Source organism: Python bivittatus, unplaced genomic scaffold, assembly GCF_059951505.1.
Source record: "Python bivittatus isolate LINGU-HERP-01145 unplaced genomic scaffold, Pbiv_v1 ctg000960_np1212, whole genome shotgun sequence".
In the NCBI taxonomy this organism is placed as follows: Eukaryota; Metazoa; Chordata; class Lepidosauria; order Squamata; family Pythonidae; genus Python; species Python bivittatus.
The window spans coordinates 12,645,488-12,670,127 of NW_028277124.1; the positions used below are offsets into that span (position 1 = coordinate 12,645,488).

The following is a 24,640-nucleotide window of genomic DNA, read 5'->3' on the forward strand; positions in this document are numbered from 1 at the left end:
TGCATGTATGCTGTAGGATCGCATGTTTATGGTGGAGCAAATTCAAACCCAGCTCTCTTTGATAGATAAATCTGTCCTACTGTAGAGTGTGTGGCCAGCATGCATGGATCTGGCTTGTTCAGGATGCATTCAGGAGACCATCTCAGTAGGCTTTATCTGTTTTCCTAGAACTTGCTAAGCCACAGAGACAAAATGGAATTTAAAAAGCCAGTATTCTGGCAAGTGCACCACCCTGACTTCCAGTGTCCATTGATAAAAGAGCCTCTATTATTACACACCAATTTCTGCATAGAACTACTCAACCCACATGTCCATTTGGCTGAGTGAACTGGCTTTCAAAGATGGTAACCCTGTGGTCGTTTTTTGTACGCAGATAAAGATTCAGATGTCAGAAGTGAATCATTATAGTTCACAGTTAACCATATTTTATTTCTTTATTCTAATAATCACATAGGGCCCAATGTGGATCATAGCAATTTCTTGAACAGAAAAGCTAACTGTTTTCTAAAATTCACCTTCTCTCTCTCTCTCTCACTTGCATTCTCACTTTCACACACATATACAAACACATAGATATACACGCACACACATGTAGGTTTTTCATGCCACCAATGAAGGTTTTTCTTCCTTTCTCTTCTAACCTTTGGGGGAATATAAGAGGAGAAAATTGGGGTGTGGGAGTTTAAGCCTGCCCCCTCTTGAATGCAGAGATCCCAATCTGGATCGGAGCTTCATCTGTTGACTGTAGCACAGTGAAAGGAGAGTCAGTGACAGACATTTAAGAAATTGAGTAGTTCAACCCACAGCTCCATTCTATTCTATCTTGTGCTAGGCTTTCAGGAGACGGGCAGTCTAGAATATATGCAGAAAGTGGCAGATCAGTAGAGTAAGTGGTCTGAAAATCAACTATTTAGCCAGGAGAAAAAAGCCAAAAGAGGGCCTTAATACATCTCAAGATTGTCACTCAAAAGTTAGCATAACAACAACAACATATTAAATTTATATGCTGCCCGACTTCCAGCGACTCATAGTTCCTGTTGACAGGGAAGTATGCCAAGAGCACCCTACTATCTGAGAAGTAGCAAAGAAGAAGAAAAAAAATAGAAATAGAATAGAAATTTGCAAGAAACGAACAAAAATGGACAGAAAAAGTCTGATATTTATAATATTAATAGAACTAAGTGTGCATTTATATCCTCTGTTAAATATAAGAATATTTAAATCATGTAAATATTATGTTTCTTTTCTGTATGCATAGGAATTGCCACTGCCTATTGTGTTTTGGATTAGAATCGATGTGCTCCATATTTTGACTTGATATAACCCTTGATTCAAAATGCATTTCATTTGTCCCCAAAGAGAAAACATTTCACACTTGTTTTATGAGCATTCTGAAATTTTCCAATTTTTCAACTGGGAAAATGGATAGAAACATACTTGGGACAGAAGGAAGCAAATCCATTTTTCCTCCCATCCATTTCACATCTTTAGGCATCTCCCAGTGGGAGATTCTGCTCAGTGGTGCAATAGACTGTTGGAAGGGGTGGGAACTCACCAAGAGAAGTACTTAATCAGAGAACTGGATGTTGTAGTTACAAGATGAGTATTGATTGGAAGATAGGACTAATCTACCTCCAAAGCCTTTCCAACTTGAGTTGTACAACAGTGTATCATTTTTATGAAACACAGAAGCAAATACATCCACACCTTTCAACAAATAACAAGAGAGATTCAGCCATAAAAGGGTGAAGAAACCACTAGAAATGGTTGCTCTTATGTCACTAAACCTGTTCAACTGTCAACCTCAGAGTTAGCTTGGGTTCTTTGTTGCTAACAGCTACCTTGCCTTTTCTTCAGAAATAACTATTTTTCACATTTCCCAGAGTTCCCTTCGACTGCTTTTCCTTATTTCCTTCAAAGAATCTTATGTTGTGAGCTGAGAGAATTCAAGACAAGCTAACGGAAAAGAAAGAGCCATTATTTGGTGTCCGCATGGAATCTGAGTTTTGCAGAAGGATTATTTGGAAAACCAGTGTTAGCCATAGTAAACTTCAACAGAAAGGAATGTTCTGTTAATTCAAATGAGATTTAGCTTTATTGGGCGGGGAGGGGGGAGAATATATTTTAAGAGGGGATTTGCTTTGTGTTCATTGTGATTCCTAACTCTGTTTATCTAACAATGGGTGTTTAAATGCCTGTTTCCCACTAACATGAATAAAGTTCCAAGCCAGCTAAATCGATTGGCTTATCTGCAGTAGAAAAAAAATGCACATCATCATAAAAACCTGGGTGAAAAATGATGGACTACATCCAATAATTTGAAGCTGAAAGTACAGCCCCGGTCTAGATCACCTTGGCATCAGTTTCTCAACCTTGGCAAAACCTTGTGTGGACTTCTGCTGGCTGGGGAATTCTGGAAGTTTAAGTCCACACAGCTTAAAGCTGCCAAGGTTGAGAAAACAGCCTTAGACTGCAAAGGAGAGTTATATTACTAAATGCTTTTGAGTGGAAAGGGTGCCTTGCATGTGGCAAATAAACACATTGATGGAATCATAGAGTTGCAAGGGACTATTCAGGCCATGGTCCAACTCCCTGATCAGTCCAGGATCCAGTAGAGTATCTCTGATAAATGAGCATCTAGCCTCTTTGAAGACCTCCAGGGAAGGGTCTACTGAGAAAGATTTGACAAAGCTCTCTCTCCATACAGGGAATGATTTATGTGGAGAAGCATTTGTGTAGGGTTCAGTTATTTAGGTAAAACTTGCTTTATCCATCTCCTTCATCTTCTGATACCAGGACAATTTCCAAAACACCATAAAGCCCAATTAAAGCAAAATAAAACAAAATAAAAGGCAAAAACTAGAGAAAGTTAGGCAGATGCATCAAACTTAGTAAGCCAATTTTTTAAAATGCCTGGGTAAGTGAACCCTTTTCAATCTGACACTAAAGACAATAGGATCTGCCTACTGGCTGCATCTCCACCGCAAGTGCGTCCCATAAGAGATGGCGCTCTACTCAGAAAGTTCTTTCTCTTGCTGTCACAAAATGGATGAAGTGTAGTACTTGGAGAAAAATCTCTTGAGATCAAGGGTGTCTGTGGAGGGGAGAGGGGTTCGAAAAGGTCAAGATGACAGCTACGTCTCAATGGTCTGAAACACCAGGTCACATACAAACACACAGGATGAAGAGATAAGGAAGCCCACAGCTTTGCAGACAAAGAATGTTCCTCTCAGTGTAGAATAAATGTCCAAAATCCATAGCATTTCATTTGGAAGCCAAATTTGTTTTTCATTTCCTCTGGCTGAGTTCATACTGCGTTCATTTTAAGCTTTAAGAAGCCCACATTTCACTGCAGAATTAACAACCAGTGCAACACTCTTTTCTTTTTTTTTCAAGTGTATATGAACTTAACATGAACTCAGCTGGATATGAACTATAAAGAATTGATGCTTTGGCCATGAGGATCCTGCAGCCCAACCTACAGAAAGGGAGAAGTTCAGTGGGCCTGCTCCTAAGTAAACACATGTAAGATTTCAGCTGAAGCCACGCCAAAGCTAAAGAGAATTTTTAGCTAATTGGGTAACATATTATCTTTTTATGCATGCCATTTATCTATCAAGTGAAGTAGTATTTACAAACATTCACATTGCAATAAGTTGGTTTATCTACAACAGAGACATTTCTAGTGTACTAAAATGTTGAACTATTTATTATATTGAAAAGAATGAACAAACATTATCTAATATGCACTGTCATGCCATATATTTTTTTAATATTCCTAAGGAGAATTTCAGAATAGAAAACAGATTTTTTTATACATTTATGACTGCTGAGTGAACAACTCTTAAAGTAACATGTACAAGCAACTCCAGTCCAAAAACACTTGGTCAGAAAGAACACTAGACACACATTCATTTATTTTAGGAAACAAAATAGATGTTGCAGGAGATTAGAAATCTGTAGAGCCTTAGTAGAATTTAAGGGTGTCCTTGGGATTTCAGCAAAGGAGAAATAAGATTCTCCAAGTGTGTGTCTTAGAAAAACAGCACTGTATTGTTTGAAGTCAAATTTGGGAGAAAAGGTTTGATTGTGCTTTAGTAATATAATGTTTGATCACATATCTTTATTGGAAAGTGAGCATATATAAAGTTGGACTTCAACTAAGGAAACTCAAATTCAAATATTCATGTAGACTAGCCATTTTCTCTAAGCTGCATAATTACTGGGGGGGTGGGGGTGGGGTAGAATTAACTTAATATATGTCAGTTGTTTGGCCAAAGAACTAGATAGAAATATATTTATTCACAGTGACCATAACTAAATTAATGAATTGCCGGTTGGAATGGAAGCATGTTTTCCCTTCACAAGTGCCTTTTCTCCTGTAACATCCCCACCCCATACTATCTCCCATGCTTGTATGGAGCAGCTTCTCTTCAGAAATGGGAATGATTAAAAATAGTTTCTCTAATCTTCCATTCGTGGTTTCTCCTAGACCAAATAACCTCTAGGAATGGAAGTACAGCATTGGCCAACCAAGTCCTTCACCAGTCATTTGATATTGAGAAACTGTTTACAGGAAGTAATGTGTCCTAGAGTAGAAATCAACCATTAACTATCACTGTAAATTCATCCTTTCACTATGTCTCACCCAAAAGAAGATATACTTAAGTATACAATGGGAGGCACAGTGGTGTGGGGAGTCATATTTGATATGTGTCCCTGTAAGCACAAACTCTAGAACATGCAAAGGTTTCATTCGTTTCATAAAACCACAAGCAAGCAGATTTAATTTATAACTTTTTAAAATTAATTAGGTCTTTGAATCAAAATAACAAATGTGCCTTTTGATATAAGATCAGTCTTTATACATTGTCAAGCTGACAGACTTTTCACTGTCAGTAAAGGCTACATGGGAACAGCTCATAAACTCCTATTGATTTTCATGTATCACCCATGTCAAGTAGATTTATTGATATGTCAATGCATGGTATGGCACAGATCATAGTAGGAAAGCTTTAGAGGATTTATAGAAAATCTACAAGCTTTAATACACCCTGTGGTAAATAATTTTAACAGTTTAACAAGTCTACTGATGGCAAAGTAGTCGATGAAATCGCTGATTCCTTAATTGTCAGTATTGACCAACAGTTCATGACCTATATGAGTAGCATGTCACAATTACAAGTGGAATTCCTGTGAACAGAATTTGAGCCAATATATCTCACTCTGCCCAGCTGGCAGTATCCACTGAAATCAGCTGGAAACCCTCCTCTTAAAAGGAGGAACATCTACTAATGTCCATTGATCCACAACTTCAAGTTCAGGAGTAAGATAACACCTCGTTCTCCATCAGCGTGGAGCCCCTGCCATCCAGCCTCCTTTTCCTGAGTTCCCCACAGGAGCAGCAAGGATCCTTTAGCCTATCCAAGAAGATGTTCAGAGAGATTCCCAATTCTGGCCTAGCTATGAGCACCTTGTCAATGAAATCCTCAATCTCAGAACACAATTACTGGTCATCCCATGTTGTGACTCCTAAAAGGATACTGGAGTTGGATTTGATACAGGAGTTGAGCTTGCTAAATTATGAATTTGTGTACTTATTAAGTCAATGTCTATAGCCCCCCCCCCATCTCACAATTGTGACTCTGGATGGTGAACACAAAACTACGACCAATAGAACAAAAAAATTAAAAATAACAAAGCAACAATAACAAGAATGAGTTTGCTCTTCTCTCTCCTTTTCCACTACAATAAATGTTTACAGCATTATGCAGGAACTAGACGAATCTTGTCTTACCACAGCCCTTCACTCAATTCTACTTCCCCCCAATTTTTCAGTTTACCCCCAATAATCCATCTGAATTTTGCTCAGGGACACACTTCATATTTTCCCTATACAATGATTGTATTTATTCAAGCCTTCTGTTATCTCTCTTGTATGAATAAGTAATATTCAACTGAAATATATCATTTCAGTTATTTACTTTGAGGAAAGCGTCTTCAGGAAAAAGCAGATTCTTGGTCTTGATCAAATTCAGAATGCTTAAATCCATGCTTGCTTCCCTGAAGAAGCTTAATTGATAGCATATTCTTAATTAACAAAGGGTCTTCTGAGATGATTAAGATTTGTAAAAATGTATGAACCTTTGCTTCATTAACACTGAACAGTTTTATTTACACAAACTCTCCTGCAGAGAGACAGTATTTACAATTATAATTTATAAAATATGATCTAGGTATTGGGTAATTATTAATAGCATACTCAGTAGAAAGTTCTCTCTCTCTTTTTAAGGTTAGGAGGTTGATTAATTACTTGGTGGCTAATAACACAGTACAATTAATGATAAAATAGTATATTTACATTGTAATTGGCTCTGCTCAATGTAATATTTAGCTTTCAATTGAACTGCAATTGAATATGGTTTTATACAGCTTTGTATTCAGTCTAATACTACAATTAGAAATTCTAGAATGTCTTTTGTTTCTCAATGTTCTGTGTCCTGGGGGAGGAGAGAAGCTGAGATTAAATCAAACTAAAAATCAAATAAAAACAAAAATAAAGTAGTTTTGTCTTCTCAGCCTACAGTGTGAAATTTTCAAATCCTGTATAATGATTTCCATCGGAACAAAATTCAAAACCAAGAATAATTGCTGACCAGAAATGGTCAACGCTTCAGCAGTTCGAGTCCAGCCTTCGCGTTAGCAGGGTGAGCTCCTGTTTCCTCCCCAGTTCCTGTAAACCCAACAGTTCGAAAACTCACGTGAGTAGATAAATGGGGACTCTCACTCTGGTGGGAGGAAAAATGCTGGCGGTGCCTTGCAAAAAAGAGTTGGGAGCAGTTGCCGGTAAGCGCGAAAAACCGCGCACGCCCAAAAAGGGCGCAAAGCAACGGAAACCCCGCCTCCTGCGCTCGCCAGCCGGGCTCTGCCCTAGGAAGGAGGCTCTGGCAAACCACTTCCGAAACAATTGCCTTGAAAACTGCAAAGGACTCGTCCAAGCAGTCACTGCAGAGTTGGTAACGACTGAGCCCAGATAAAAAAAAAAAAAGAATAATGGTCAATTTGTCATTATTATTTATTATTTATTTAATAAAGCAATTTATATGGCCACCCAATACACTCATGGTTGTGAGTGGACAAAGTTGGACTTTGAAGAAGCAGGATGGGAAGAGTATTCATGTTTTTGAATTTTGGTGTTGGAAAAGACGCCTGAGAAGACCATGGACAGCCAAGAAACAAATGGATCATTGAAGGAATCAATCCAGTATTCTCACTTGAGGCACAAATGACCAGACTCAAATTATCCTATTTGGACACATTATGTGAAGACCCAGGTCTCTGGAGAAGGCTCTAATGCTGAGAAAGGTGGAAGGAAAGAGAAGAAGATGACCAGCAGCAAGGCAGATGGACACAGTTACAGTGGCAATAGGGGCAATGTTGAAAGACCTGAAGTACCAGGTTGGAGACAGAGCTTCATGGAGAAAACCAATCTATGTCATTGTTAAGAATAGACAGCAACTTGATGAAACATAATCAATCAAAAATCAGTGTCATATGTGAATATTACTTGTCAATTCAGAACAAGTACACATTTTGGGTATGTTCATCAGTTGAAAAGAAATGGAAATTAACTATTTTAATTAGGAAAACAAAGAATTCAGTTGCCTTTTAGTTTCCCTCTCCATATCATCTCAGGCCTTGCAATAGGCATGCTGTTTCTAGAGGCGTGCAAAACCTTTCAAATTTGAAATGAGTTTGAAATGCCACATTTCAAGTGTGAAACTGTCCTTCCAAACAATCCTGTCCAACTATATTAGAAGCGTCCCAAGGCCACCATGGAACAACCCCCTTTTGAACTCACATCATTTCAAATGAGAAGACATTTGCACACCCCTAGCTATTTCTGTACAAATGAGACTGATTTCAGCTTTGTTCTTTTTCTGATTATGAATATCTGGATCAAGAGAATTAGAAAAAGACACCTACAAAAAATTGTAGAATCTACTCTCCTGTGTTGGACTGATGTGTGCATCTGTATTTGAAAATTACCATGGAGTGCACCACAACAGATGCTTTAGTTTTGTTTTGTCAACAAAGAGGATGAAATCAGCCCTCAAAAATACACAGTGAAAGGTTTTAATATGGCACTCAGATTCAAACATATCCTGGACTCTTTTAATAACAGTTTGATTTAATTTTTAAAACAAGTAGTGTAAACAAAGAAATGAATACGTTTAAAAGAGAAATTGCAAGGAAAAATCAAGCAGAAGTAGTCCTCTCCCTTCTACAACCCACCAAAAAAGGGGCTGCAATGCCACTGCATTTTCAGATATACATTTCAATAAAATAATTTCCTTATTGATGAAAGATACAACTGACATCTCCCCACAAAATATGTGCTTTCATCTAGGTACCAGATCAGAATCTGCCACTTCTGCCTATTTCTGAATACTTCCTGAATAAACAATTGCCATCACCTTTTAGAAAATAAACGCTAACAGACTGGACGAAAGGCTACAAATTAGAATTTTCCTGTGGTGCTAGTTTTCCACATGCAGGGAGTCTGAAATATAGTGAAACATTTCTCCACTTGCATATTACCATCTCATAAGAATGGAAGACGCAACATCTTGAATATGTGTCCGGTTCTGACCACCAGGTTCAGAGAAGGATTTCACTTAATCAGTCTTGGGGACAGTCCCAACCTTGTCAACTTTATCAACCAAAAGGGGCACTGAGGGTAGACCTCATCTCTCCATACATCTTGTTCATATTCTCAAGATCTGCAAAGTTGAAAAGTATCCAATAATATAAAAGGAATTAATGAGACTACATCCACTTGACTGCCCCAAAACTTGCCTTCAAGTCAAGGCAGATCCAATTGACTTTCTCCACCAAGAAAGTCTTTGAAATGGTCCATAAATACACCCTACTGAATAATCAAAAATGTATTGTGCAGATGGGACAAGATTTAAATAAATGGGAATGCATTGTGCAGATTGGACACGATACAGGCTGCAACGGAAAAACTTTAAAAGTAGATTTCAAAGGACACAAAAGCACAGATAAATAGATTTATTGTAGAAAAGCTATGAAGCTATTATAAAAGAATTCCAGCGGCTGCTGTGTATCAAATCTAAGATTCAAGGCTGTATCAAGGTTCAACATTTTTCTACCTCTTTCTCCTACCCAAGCAAAACAATGGGCCAGAGAATCCTTCCTTTGGGACATCAGGCTTGGTTACCATCTATCTGCCTCTTGTTTTAGCAGTTTAGTTTTGGTTTATTTGTTTGCTTATTTAAACAATTACTATAGCCACCCATCTCAGATATAGTGACTCTAGGCAGCAATCAAGGATTGAAACCAAAACCATAAAAATAACAAACATAAATGAAAAAATAAACATATTTGCAAGATCTAAAAACATTCCTCTTCTAGTCCTAGAACTGGAACCAAACAGATCAGAAAGCAGGGCTCACTTAACCTGCCATCCCAAAAGTCTGGGGGAACAACCAGGTCTTTTATGCCTTACAAAAGGCCAACAGAGTCAGGGCCGTGCAGATCTCTGAGGGGATCCTGTTCCATAGGGCAGGTACCACGACAAAGAAGATACTTTTGACCATGAGCCAACCAGCGTGTAAGCCACCTCTTACGCATCAGAAGGCAGAACGTTTTTGTTTCACTTACATCATTGTCTTTGGTATGAAATGCTGCAAAATGAGATCATGTTATTGTATAGGCTTCTTATGGAAAGAAACAACATTCACATAAAGTACAATCCTTAGAGGAGAAAGGCAAGGAAATGTTAACTCTTCATGCTTTCAAAACAGAACCCTAATTACAGGTGTCCTCGACTTACAACCACAATTGGGACTGGAACTTCCATTGCTAAGCGATGCGGTCATTAAGTGAGTTGTGCCCAATTTTATAACTTTTTTGCCATGGTTGTTAAGTGAATCATTGTGGTCATTAAGTGAATCCAGCTTGCCCCATTGACTTTGCTTGTTGGAAGCCCCCTGAGAAGGTCACAAATGGTGATCACATGATCCCGGGATGCTATAACTGTCGTAAAGACATGCTGGTTGCTAAGTGCCCGAATTCTGATCACATGACCATGGGAATGCTGTGATGGTCATAAGTGCGAGGACCGGTCATAAGTCACTTTTCAGCACTGTCGTAACTTCGAACAGTGATTAAACAAATGGTCATAAGTCAAGGACTACCTGTAAAATGAACTTAGAAGGGAAAAGAAGGGAAAGGGGTGAGAAATCTAACAAGACACTGGCTTTCAAATTAAGCAATAAAATTGTCTCTTTCTTATTTGTGATACCTATAAAATAATATTAAACTATTATTTTAACTTTCTTCTGGAAATTGTCAGGAAGTAATGAGATTGACTCTTGTTTTTTTCATAGAAGGTAGGAGGCTTGCAGCTGTCCCAAGGCCAAGTCACCAACCTCAGTGTGACTTCTTGTCCTTGAGAGATAATTGCCTATGTCTATGGGAGCTGTCTACAGGATGGGTCAAAAAAGGCAGCAGCCATGACTCTGCAGTCAAAGCCCCCATTTTTTTTAATGCATCACATGTGCAACACATGTAAAAAGGGAAAGGGCTTTGATCACATGGTCATAGTCCCCATCTTGACTTTTTTGATGCCTCCTTGTGGACACCTTGAACCAGACGAAACCTAGCAGCATATATACCTATATTACTTCTTTTAAGATGAAATTTTTAACACTTTCTCTGAAGAGTGCATAATTTCAGATAAATCAGACTTGATAGTATTGTAATAATTCTGTAATGACAGAAGTAACAGTGCTAGTTATAGTAATAATAGTGACATATTTTGGGTTTCAGGTGATATTCTGATTTTTTGTTTATGTCAATATAATAATTTCCAGAAAGGCTTCTCAACAGGAAAATTAAAATTTATTCCAAATGTCAAAACAAGTGAAAAAGACCAAAACAGAAACTCAACAATTTCTCTAAGTATCTGAGGCAAGATAGATAAGATTAATTTAACATCCAAATTACAAGAGGCCTTCCTATTTTTACTACCTGACACTATTTTAAGTGACTGATCAACTATTCAACCATTTTCTTTGGCAGAGTTATCCTACAACATTTTCACTGAAGAAATTATAATTGCCTGTTGAGAAACAGTGCTGTCATTTCCCACATTTGCAGAACTTATATGGGGTATATATTTTTGACTCAATTTTGGACTGTAATGAAGAATTTCAAACTTCAGCTCCTCTTTGGCATGAATGTGAGAGTTACTGTTTGACCCTTTGTAGGAGGAGAACCATGTTAGACTTTGGTGGCAAAAAATCAGGAGGAGGCTGGGAATCCCTTTTCAGACTGACAATGGTATCCTTCTGAACCCGCTTAAGGGGCTGGAAGTGAGGGGATTTTTTTTTTTATGGTTCTCCTCCTTACTCCAACAACAGTTCCAGTTGGAGTTGGTGGGAGGGGAGCAATTGAACCTCAGACTCTTGCATTGTGGGGTGCCTCTGGGTTCTACTCTCTCCCCCTTCCTTTTCAATATCTACATGAAGCTTCTAGGTGAGGTCACCTGTTCATACGAGGTGAAGTATCATCAACATGCCGATGATCATAGTTGTACTTCTCTGCCCCCATCCGTCTAAGTGAAGCTGTCAACGTTCTGACCCAAGGTCTGGAGATTGTCAGGTTCTGGAGGGGGAAGAACAGTTTGTGGCTCAACCCTGCCAAGGCTGAGTGGCTGTGGGTTCTGGGTCCCCTGGATCCGGGAATTGGAATGTTATTATCTTGGGTTGAGGAGTGGGTGGCACTGCCCTGTTCAGACTTGGTGCACAATCTGGGGGTCCTCCTGGACTCGTAGCTCTTGTTCCAAGAGCAGGGAGCTGCGGTGGTCAGGGTGGCCTTTGCACAACTGCATCTTGTGCGCCAGTTGCACCCATTCCTGGACCAGGAGGCCTTGCTCATGGTCGCTCACACCTTAGTTCTGTCCCAAAAGAACTATTGTGATGTGCTCTACATGGGGCTCTACATTGTTAAGGAATAACTGGTGAATTTTTGGCAGAGGGGCTGGACCTCTGCTACTTTCATTATCTTGACCCAGATTTCTTCAGTTGTTCTTGGCAATTTATTCAGCCTGAACACCTGATGCCATCTCTGCAATTCTATAGTTTTTCTTCAAAAGAAATTGAAGAAAGTAGCTGAAATTGATATTATTCCTGTGATCTCTGGAATAATTAAATCTGTTTTCTCAAAGGAGTGACTGATTATTTTAAAAATGGCGCAATTCTAATTTCTAATATTAAATTGTGATTAATACAACAGAAAATTTTGTTCTATGCATATTGTATCCTGCAAAATTCATTGATTGTTGGTGATTATCTTCATTTTGGAACATCAGTTGGAACATTAACTCATATAGTTTTTGTTTAAGTTCATACATTTGTTAACATGGTTTTAGTCATTGCTAAAATGCATACCATCTTCTTGATTCTGTCCTCAATTTTTAGAATTTAACAAGTCTTCAGAAATTCTGGATTTGCACACATGGGTGTTAGCCAACATAATTATTATTCAGCACCAAAAAGAAAATCATCTGATTTGTAGCAGGAGATTAACAACATGGCTATTTGTCCACGTTTGAAACAGTATTTTTGCAGCAAAGGAGCAAGGAAGAGTTTTCAGCAATGTGATCAATGGTCTTGAATTCTTTCGTCTATGAAAACATTTCCTTTTGTTTTTTAAAAAATCCTGAATTTGACATCCTATGTTCCTTATACTGACAACTGTTAAAGCAAATTATAGAATTTGTTAATATTGGCTTAACACCAAAAGAAGAATTTGAACCAGTATTGAACCATAATATTTCAGCAATATTATGTTGCCATCATTACAACTGGTTTGCCTAATAAAGCAAAATGACACATCCAGGCCACCCCCCACCCCCATCTGCATGTTACACACCTGTGAGATTGCAATGCCTGTCACAAAATAACATCGTCCCCCCGCCCCCGTTTTCTGCAGTCGGTGCTTTTTAACTGGGTTTTGATCAGGCCTTTACTAGGAATGGAGGCAGAAGAGGGCTTCGAGACAGTGAGGCAATTGTATGGATGCTCCACAATTGACCCGCCGCAGCGTATTTCCTGATATTTGCTTTCTCCCATCCAATGGAGATAAAAGAAAATGTAAATTGTGCATCGCAAGCACTGCCTTTCATGACCATATGGGTTGATACTTTAATGGCTGAACGCAGGGCTGAGAGATGCCAGAAATAAAGGAGCTGATAAGCCCCCCATTGCTACTGCAACCTCTCTCTCTCTGCCTCTCTCCTAATACAAACGGGATGAGCCAGACATGTGCTCTGGGAGCTGCTGGCACGTGGTAGGGGGTAAAACAACAACGGCAGCAACAGTGGGGTGAGGAGGAGAGACTTCCAAAGCTTGTATAATGCCTGGACAATAGGTAAAATAACAAATTGATGCAATGTTTTTTTTTTCCAGAATGTAAAAGTTAGGCACATATCACAGTGATAATGAAAAAAACAAATATTAGGTTGCTTGGATATTTAGGGACCTGCTTCTGACTGGCCTCAAATGGAAATTGGCTGGTTGGCTGGTTTGGGCACAAAACCTTTAGAGCAAAGGACATCTCTTCCAGCAGTCAGTCCATAACATGGACATTTGAGAAGCCGGAACCCCCTTGAAAGGCCATCACCACTCAAACCTATTTACACTACTTGTTCCTCCCAAGGCTGGGGTGCTTCTTCTTTTACTCTTTTGGTTTCGCACTTTCCAGTTGATCTTTCTGATTCTGGCTTGTTCTAACTCTACGATTCTGTGATTCCATGAAAGGAAAAGAGCACCTCTCTATCTAGGGAGTCAGAAATGGCACTCTCTGGGTACTGCTGAGAAATAGAAGGCTTTTGGAGCTAGAAGGACATGACCTGAGATTTGGGTGGCACCAGTAATTGTGATACGACAAAGTCAAAGTTAATGGAGATTTTAAAAATCATAAAATCAAGAGAAGAATTGATGGCAGAGGGACACGGTTGCCAATGGTTTTCTTATTTACAGTTATTAGAAAGATTTAAAATAGACAAAAGAATGTATGGTTTTAAACATTGTAACACTGAGTTTGAAATGGAATTATGTACAAATGGTGAACATGTAATTGCTAAAATGTATAAACTTCTATTGAAATTTGAAACAGAAGAACAAGTGAAAGAATGTACGTTAAAGTGGGCTAAATATTTTGGTTATAATATAAAGATGGAATAATGGGATAATATGTGGCTGAAAGGATTGAAATTTACATTATGTTATAATCTTAAAGAGAATTTTTACAAAATGATGCACCATTGGTATATGTCACCAGGAAATTGTCTAGAATGTATAAAGGCACTTCAAATACATGTTGGAAATGTGAACAACAAGAAGGGACATTTTATCATGCTTGGTGGACATGTAAAAAAGCTTTAAAAAATGGATTCAAATACATACAATGATTCAGAGGATTTTAAAGATCAATATACAACTGAGACCAGAAGTACTTCTTTTGGGACTGATGGACAAACAGTTGGAAAAAAGTCATGGAACTTTGTTTTTGTATATGATAACTGCAGCAAGATTATTGCATGCACAAAGATGGAAAGACTTGGCAATACCTACAATGGAGGAATGGTTGATGAAGATGATGGAACTCACTGAGATGGCCAAATTGACTTCTTTGATTAGAGAAAAGACAACATCTACATTTATTGCTGACTGGAAACCCCTTATGGGATTTTTGCGGAAAACAGAAAAAAAACGAACTTATGATTTATGGTTTTGATGATTAGACAGGACAGATTAAAGAAAGAAGAGAGACATGTTGTAACTGTAGAGAAAGAGGTGAATTTATAATTGTACTTATAACTGTTGTAAAGAAAACTGGAAGGCACTTCTTTGTATCTTTTTTCTTTCTATTCTATTCTATTTTTCTTTTTCTTTTATTCCTTTCTTGCACTTTTAGCATTCTCTTTGATTTCTGTTTCTTTTTTCTTTCTTACTTTTTATTAGTTTGCATTAGTTGTTATTTTTTTTAAAACTTTTAATAATAATAATAAAAAAAAGAAATGGGACTCTCTGGATACTGTTCAAGTTGGCTTTAGTTGCTCTGCCATTCTTCTTGGCTCCCTATCTCACCATCTCATGCCCAAAACACAGATGAGCCTTAAGCTGGGCTAGATGGGATGTGCTGCAATCATTACAATACCGGTCATGCCCTATGGGGGAAAGTGAATCTGTCAGCAGGATTCTTCTCCACTGTCTTTTTTACTTACCTTGATTTAAGACTTAATTACTCCATTCTTAATCTAAACGTTATGAAAGCTTCAATGACCAAGGTTCTGTTCTCTTCCTTCTTGCAGATAAGTCAACAATGAATTCTAGGAATGTCACCAAAGAAATTGTGCAATCACCATTGCAGTCTGCTGTGAGATATTTAGACTAGCACAGTGGATCATTGTATTTGAATTTTCTATTTTATGCAGTACCCAATAGTAAATAAGCCAGCACGCTATTTATTATTAACTATGAAATGTAACGTATTCTGGTTTTTCTGATTGCACTGCTACGTTGGTTTTGTTTGTTTGTTTGCTTGCTTTTGGGATCTAAGACTGTAATAAAGTTTATATTTATTATGTCTGGTGAAAGCCAAGGGCCGCATTCCACAATAAGTTGAAACAGTTATTGTTATTGAGGCAAAGCAGATTGTCATGGAGGAATGGGCCAAAATTCCTATACAATGATGTGAAAGACCAATCACCAATTATACAACATGTTCCTGAAACAAAAGGGGAAAATTACTTGTTCACCCTGGCACATCACACGTTGGATGACTCTGTTTATGAAATAAATGAACACACACACACACACACACACCATACTTTCAGGTAGACCCTTCCTTGATATATCAGGAGGTTCTCATGAGGCTCAGGTAACACTGGGTGGCAAAGAGATGTACAAATATAAGAAAAAATTTTTAAAAAGTCACAGAGCTGAATATTTTCACTGAGCTGTAATCAAGTGGTAAAAAGCACAGCATCAGTGCTTATTATCCCCACCAACACTGGCAGGGCATGCCACAATATCTAAACAGAGAGCAAACCTCGTTCCATTCTAGCACTGAAGATGTTACCTAGCCAGGTAATGAAACGTTTGCAAGAAAACAACCAAGCTCAGAGAACCCCAAGGACTCCGCTTATTATTTTTATTGTTGTTGGTATCACTGCCAACTCTTTTAGAAACTTAGAGATAAATCCTATCCCATTCAGGTGGGGTGAGACAGGGACTGTTAGCTTATGATGCTAAGGTGTACCATAATGAGATAAGCGAGAGAAAGGGAGGGAGACTCACCTACCCTAACAAAACACTAGAGGGCTTGAAAACAGCTCCGGTTTAGAGAGTTTGACTGTATGAATATGAATATTCAGCAGCAGCAAACGCAGGTGAATTGCTATGCAAGGGGCAGTATCAACTGCATGCATTAAAATTCCTCTTTCTTGCTTCACTTGATGCACCACGCTCTCTGTACAAACAGAGCTGATTTCACCAAAGGTACTTTAAAATTTAATCTCAGCCTCTCAACCAGCAGTTTAAAAAGGAGACTTTCATTTTAAGCTATTCGTTAATCCTGTTTGTCTAACTATTTTGGTGCATTATGAACAGTAAACAGAATGGCTTTATGTCTCCATATTTTTGCTGCAGAAAAAAGCAGGAAAGCACATTGTGTTAAACTAGACTGGGCTTCCAGAGCAATCAAAATAGCCAGTGAGATAAGGATGGATTACTATAAAGGTTTTACCATTCTGAAAAAAAATGGTAAATGCAGAGAAAAGTGAAAGGTAAACAAACACACAAGGAAATATAAAACTAGCAAGCAAGGCAAGTTATGGAATATGAAATAAAGTAGTAATTGTATAATATGCACAGGCACACCACTGAATTATGCAAGTGGGAGAACCTCAGTCATTTTGTATGTCTGAACTTGTGGCAGAGCAAAAGCATGCTAACAACTCCTTACTGGATCTGTGGCATAGAATTTGTAAACAGACACAAATTTTACATAAAAATTGAACGTTAGTAGGAGCGCCCACCGGCCTTCCGCTCTTTGGATAATCTAGAATTAAAACGCAGACTTTCCTGATCAATGATATAATCACCCTGAGATGTCAGAGTCCCTGATGTCTTCTCAAAATTACTCATCCTCCATTCCCTTGCCAACAAACCTCACCCAGGCAGCTCTGCAATTTTTTCTCAGAATAATGCAGTCTTGCATTTTTTTTTTCTCCATACATCATGCCTTTCCTTACTGCCTTCCAGACCTTCTTCACCTATAATGGTGGAATTTTGCCTAAGGAAACACGCACACACGCGCGCACACACACACATACGGTCTTTCCAACTTCTTCCTAAGACAGGCCGATTTAGGTCTACATCAAATCTATACCTGTGGTAGCTTCTAAAATTATTCTCCAGTTGACTCAACATATTCCACCCCCCACTTTGCCTTTCAAGGATCCCATGGGTGCCAATAACTGGCTATTTGAAAATCTGAAGGCTTTTATTTTTCAAGGGAAAAGCCACCATTGCTTCTTCACACCAGCCTCACAACTTGTCATCCAAGGTGGGTTTTTTTTTTTATTTTCTTCTGCCAATCACAATCTAAGTTGTCTGCAAAACACCCCATAGTGTCTAAAACGCTGCAGACTTCAGACTGGGGTTCTCTACTCTGCCCCCAGAAGCATCTTTTTCTCCCCCTCCCCCCTGCCAACATTGATATTATATTAATGATATGGTTTTCCTTGGAAACAGGCACCCTGCAAAGTAGTTGCTTCTAGAGCTGGTCATTAAGCGAGTTGATTAAGAAGATAATACGGAGTCTTAACGGAGCTGCAGCAGCCTGCACTGCAGGAAATGCGTGGTCCTAGCAGATTGCTCATTTTCTGATTTTCCAGCCAAGGGGAGAAAAAAAAATAATCAGTCTGTCCATATTTTTCACGATACACATAATTTTAGAGCCTTCCATCATGCTTCCCCTACCTACTGTTTCTGTTTCTCACAGGAAAAATATTCTAGCTTCTTCATCATACAGGCTGCCTTTGCCACTTTTATTCTAGCCTATTTCCTTTGGTGACTCCTAGCATGGACTTTACCTTTTTCCAGCAGCTACACCCCAGAGGACCTCTCTATCCCAACTCCAAGACCCCCTTCTGACCTCTAGTACTTGGACACCGCTGGGCATTCCTTCCTTTGTGCTTGCTCACGACAAAGTACACTTGCTATTTTAAAGCCCACCTTCTTTTAAAAGACCCTGCAGAAGCTCTTTCCCACCCAGATTTACTGGATCATCAGCACCTTTTGCTTATCCCGATCATGAACCAAAAAGGATCATTCCAATTCAGCCCTTGGAGAAGCTTCCTTCGCAAACCTCACTGGCATGAAAACTGCCCCAGCATTTCCACTGCTCATCTCATTTCATGTGGACCTTGACTGAGTTCAAAAAAAGCTAGGCAGGATCAGTAAAGACTTAGCTGGGAGACCAGGCTGTAGGCAGGACTGGGAAGTTAAAAGAAAAAAGAAGAAGAAAACCAGCCAATGTATTGTTGCCAAGAAAGATGCATGGAGAAGGATGCCTTAGAAGCTGAACAGTCTAGATTTCTGAGATCCTCACTCTGAGTTCCCTGCATGGTTGCGAATGCACTTCTCCTAGAAATTGGTTGCATCTCTGTCAAGACTCAATTTGGTCAGTTAAGTACTGGCTTAAATAAATATGGAGAGGTGAATCTCAAGCCCAACTAGTCCTGACAGATACCAGTCTTCTTGGAAGAAGCAAGGCTCATTGTGGGCTCACCCCCAAATCTGTATCCATGCTAAGCTTGGATGAAGCCTGGAGAGAGCTGAAGCAGAGAATTTTAGATCCTGATTCACAAGAGAGAAAACTAACACTTCTCATCTTTGCTACAAAGAGCTCACACACTCCCCTTTTACAATTCCCCAATACCGGTATCATTTATCAGTCCCATCCCACATGAGGGCCTTCACAGTGGCATGTTCGGATGCTCTCCCCTCAATGGGACTGTGGGACAGATAAGCTGGTGTTCCTCACCAATGGCATTCTTGTATCTGCTCAGACTTTGAAATTGAGACAGCGGTGCACGTGCTTCTGAAATGCCTTCTGAAATGCCCTATCAGTTACTCTTGGAAAGAGATAATCTGGTTACAAACTATTCAGACTGTTCTCATATGCAATTGTGCCCCACCTATTAAACAACCAGGATCAGGAAAGGTTTTTCTAGTGGATGAGATATAAGGTATTTTTGAACTTCTCTGTGTTTGGTCTATGACTGTATATTTCAATAAACAAAACCACATGGCCAAACCATGCAGTCACCAAAGAAGGAGTCTTTACCTTTTACAGTCTGTTCAGAGCTTTTTAGGGAAGGACAAAACTTACTAAATGTCCACAAAGATGCTAAGAAAATTCTAACTAGAAGCCAGCTTGGTGTAATGGTTAAGGCACCAGGCTGCAAACTGGGAGACCATGAGTTCTAGTCTCTCCTGAGGCATGAAGCCAGGTGGGTGGCTTTGAGCCAGTCACTCCCTCCCAGCATTAGGAAGGAGGCAATGTGGCAAACCACTTCTGAAAATGTTGCCAAGAAAACTGCAGGGATGAGTCCAGGCAGTTGCCAGGAGCCAAGGCTGACTGGAAGGCACCAAAAAGAAAAAGAAAAAAAGCTATCCAGTGGGTCACCCCATGTTCATGGGACAAGACATACCCTTTCAGAGGCTATGTGGAATCCTCAACAGCCTTGTTTTCTATTATTTTCTCATCAAAAATACTAGAAGAAGAATCTTTACTGCAGTCAATGACCAGTCCACACTAAAAATACTACTCAGAACAGATATTAAATTAACTAGCTGGTAATTTCTTATATTCTTTCTAGCTCTTCTTTAAACTTTTTGTGAGATTGTGAGAATCACTTTTTGTGAGATGGGCGGCTATATAAATTTGATAAATGAATAAATAAACAATTGGCCATTTTCCAGTCCCATGGCAAATAATGTTCATTTTGGGGAGGAGCTGCATATGTTTATTCCATCTAAAATCTGCAATTTCAGATTTAAAACCTCTAGTGTTGTCAAGAAGACCAATGATGCCATCTCTTGTCGCTCTTGTTCCTCAGTTCTTTACATCTCCCTCTAGTAAAAGCCAATCCAGTTTCAGGCACCTGCTTCCTTGCAAGGTGAGATGCAAAGAATCTTTGGCAGCTAGCACATCTTTAGCACCCCTGTTGCCAAACAATCCCATGATCTCGATAGTTTTTTACTTGGAAATATATCTGTTTTTGATAGTTTAGGGCTTCTGGGGGAGGAATGGTGGACTGAAGATGTCTCTGCAAAAGCAGAGCTGATGACTGCGGCAAAGACTGAAGAACCAGTGAATAGACCAGTTCCTTGGAATTTCTCCAGATAAGGAGACAATGGGAGATCACCTACATATGTTCCAGACAGCTGCCCCTCTCAAGGAGACCGCAAGGCAGCGGTTTTCCGCAGGTTTGAGCACCGGGAGACCAAGGGATCAGCCATCTTGCTCACAACCACAGCAGAGCCTTTCAAAGGACACTAAGTTTGCAAACCTCACTTTCTAATCACTTTAGGAAATTAACTACTTCTACGCTATTAGAGACCTTCAGAATGACAAGTTCAAAAATGCCAGGTGAGTTTGCCTTTAATCCTGAACAAAAGAAAACTTTAATTATAAGCTTAAGAATTTAAAGAATCTGAAATAAACAGCAAAAGCCTAAATAACATTTTGATCTTAGAATCAAAATAAACAGACTAAGGGTCCAGATAAATTTGGAATATAGAAACTTTTACAATAAGATTTTGGAATTAATTATAAAGAACAAACAGCTTCTTATGGGAAATAGATCTGTTTTGGTTTTTACAAGACATAACAAAGATAAGTAATTTTATGATTTTTAAAACTACGCACTAGAGGGGGACTAAAGATTCTAGGCAGAAAAAAAACACAAGCCTACCTATTATTTTAATTAACTGGAACCTACAAAATGATGCAAAATGTTATAACATTGAAAATATTAAAGGAGACTTTTGAAGAATGGAGCCAGAAATTAGTAGCCACCATATCAACAATGTCAGTCATAATGTCTGCCTCTATGGATAGACTATGTCCAAGATATGTTACTGAAGAAATGACAGATGTGGAATATATGTTATCTGACAGATTGAGATGGTACCAAAAGGGGGTTTACAAATGACAGACCAAGAGAAAGATTTAGAAAAGGATGGTTTACTGGATCTACAAAAGAAACTGGCTGATGTTTTAAAAATCAAAAGGAAATACAAATGATAAACCAAGAAAGTGACCTGGATAATTTTTTCCTTTTGGGTTTACAAAAGAGGCTTGTTAAAGTTTTGAAGAACTCTGTGCGATGGGACAAAGAAAAAATGAAGAGAAATCAAATCCTACGACAATATTTGAATGAACTAAAGATTAAGACTATTAGAAGTAAAAGGAAGGAATATAAAGTTGGTTTATTTGATCAAGGTTAAAACAAGAGATATTGTGACTTCTGGCAACCTTTTATGGGCGTTCTGCTGACACCAGGACCGAAAAGATGATGCTTTATGGATTTGCTAATAGACAAAGGATGGGGTATGAAATGACAAGATAATTGTTTGTAACCTTAGAGGGAGTGAACAGTCACTAAATTTGCTTATACTTGTGATGAAGGTTAGAAGTCACTTCTTTATATATTTGTTTTTCTTTATTATATTCTTACTTTTCTCTTTCTTCTCTTTTTTCCTTTTTCCTTCTACTTTTTACTCTTTCTCTTCTCTTTCTTTAAGTTTAGCTTGTATTAGATTTTACTATTATAATCAACATTCTTAATACAAATTATATTTAGAAGTTGCATTTCTTCTGTCAAAATTTAAATATCCTTTTATTCTCTGCATTTGGTCATGACTCAGTTCTCTAACCCTGTCTATGAACCTTGGTGGCTTTTTCCCAAAGTGGGTTTGAATCATCTGAAAACATAAAGAAGAGGTTGATTTTTTTTTTTTTACTTCTTCCCTCCAGCTTCCTTCTTCACCAACCCTCTCTTGGGGGGACGTTTCCTCTCTTGAAATTAAATGTGATTTCGAGGGCGACATGTTAGACAGTTTATTGTTCCATACGTTTTGTGGTTCTATTATTGGTATACAATCTCAAGAAAGGAGATACACACACACACACACACACACCATTCCAAGACCCACGAAAGAACGCAGGTTGATTACAATTCAATCAGGAGAACAGAATATATAGCCATGACTGTTCTCAATGAAACTGTGAAATTAATGATTAAGGCAGTGCTGTGTAGAATAACACTGCTGTGTAGGAACATCTAGAGTACCTCTTTCATGAACTAATTCAGTATGATTTTTGACAGAGAAAAATCCCACTTTGACCTAAAAATAGATTAAATAATATTTCTGCATCTTTCAACTAGATTATCCTTCTAGAGATACAGGACAACAAAACATATCCTACCTATTTTGCCACCTAGAACAAGATAGCAATGTTAAAAACATTTTTTTCCAATGAGTAATTTATGTGGTATGTTCTGAAGCTGCATTCCTGTGGTGTCTTTCTTGAAATCACATCCCAGGGACATCTGCAAGATGGCGCAAGTGGCATCGTGCTGGCCATCTTGCAGATTTTGATACCACCTGCAGACTCCATGTATTTCTGGGTCTAAATACAGAGAGGAGCAGTCAGTCGTATGTTTCAGGTTGCTCATCTGCAAAAGGAAGTAGTCATGCTCTTAAAAAAAATAGCAGTGACATCTAGGAATTCAGATGGAAGAAAAAGTAAAACTGAGGTTTTTATTGAAAGGATAAGTTGCAAAGAGTGCCCTTTTTCTTTTTTCTTTTGCAAGATAAAGCTGAATGGGAAGGGTGGTAGCTAAAATCTCATACTGATGAAATACAAATGTAATTAAAAAGAAAATAATTTCCTCTTTGCACTCAACTCAATTCAGGTCATGTGCTTTCAATTATTCTCAGTGCCAGGAAGGACCTTTGGGTGTGTCATTGGAAAAAGGTGGGAGAATTGTTGGTATTTCCTGAAAGCTGTAACAGTGGGCATTTTTTCCTGGATATCATTCTTCTTAATTTACACATGCTATCAGAGTGTGTCATAACTATGCCCTTTCCAGAAAGAGCCATATGAAACAGTAGCTACTACACACTACAACTTTATATTTGGAAATATTTGGGGAAGTCTGTTATATAGAATGGTTCTCTCTCTGCACACGGACACACAGACCGACACAGGCAATTCTAGGACATCCCAGAGAAATCTCTACTGTGTTTTCTGCCAATTGTTTTTTTTATCAAACATGTATGTTTGACTACTACAGCAGCCATTCAGACTACCCCATTGAAGAGATTCATTCAATAGGCTATTCATTAATCTTGTGAAAAGCACATCTCCATCCCGCCATATTGGTTACATGGGACTCTGCTTTGCATTTCAGGAGCTCATTTGGCATGAGCAGTACTTGACAAATGAGAGGGATCAATACACAACGATTCCTCTGGGGGTTGCTCTGGACTGTCATTGAAGCTGGAGGCCCATTTCATAGAGCAAACCAAACCACGTGCAAAAGGATGGGACGTGATGATTTATTTCGAAAGCCGTTATGCACACAAGAAAAGCCACTGCTTCAGATATGAGCAAAACAGGGCCATCACCGGCTTGTAAATTCCACCCTGACTGCAAGAAAGGGAAGAAAGCAGAAGAACAAGATTCAGCATCAAAGGATTGCTAGTGGGTTCTATGGATGTTACACCTTAAGTAAAACATGAGTTTATGGGATGTCTAGTTCAGCTCTCCTGAATTTTGCCATCTTATGTTATCAAGTTTATGGAGGCTGTTTTTACTGTTATTAATATTCCTACTTTTCAGAGAAGTGGCAAAAACTATGGTCTCAAAACTATAAAATGACAATGTCAACTGCATATAAAGAAAACTTGTATAAGATGTTTTACAGGTGGCATTTACCCCCAGCGAGGATCGCAAGAATGTATAAGAACAAGTCTGATAAATGTTGGAAGTGTCATCAGATACCCAGCTCATATTACCATATGTGGTGGACATGCCCAGAAGCCAAAAGATATTGGATTAAAATCCACACATGGTTGGAAAAAATGACAAAACAACACATAGACTTTAAACCAGAGACATTTTTACTGGGAATTATACCGGAAACATATAGTAAAGAATTGAAATATCTGATTGTAAATGTTTTGACAGCGGCTAGAATTGTATTTGCTAAGAATTGGAAGAATGAAAAAGTACCTATACAGGAGGAAGTTATTAAGAAAATTATGGAATATGCTGAGATGAGTAAATTGACATTTGAAATTAGAGAGCAAGAAGACAAACAATTTTATATGATATGGGATTTGTTTTATCAATGGTTGGATGAAAAGATACAGTAATGTAATAGAATTATATAAATTATATAATAGAAACTCGATAAACTGATATAAATTACTATATATATATATATATATATATATATATA

The 24,640-nt window shown here is 38.4% G+C and overlaps 1 protein-coding gene across 9 annotated transcripts in view; it reads right to left on the bottom strand.

Annotated features, from left to right (window-relative positions):
• The window catches only part of LDB2 (LIM domain binding 2), a 178,937-nt gene that overhangs the window by 125,888 nt on the left and 28,409 nt on the right, over window positions 1-24,640 (bottom strand). The window lies entirely within an intron of this gene.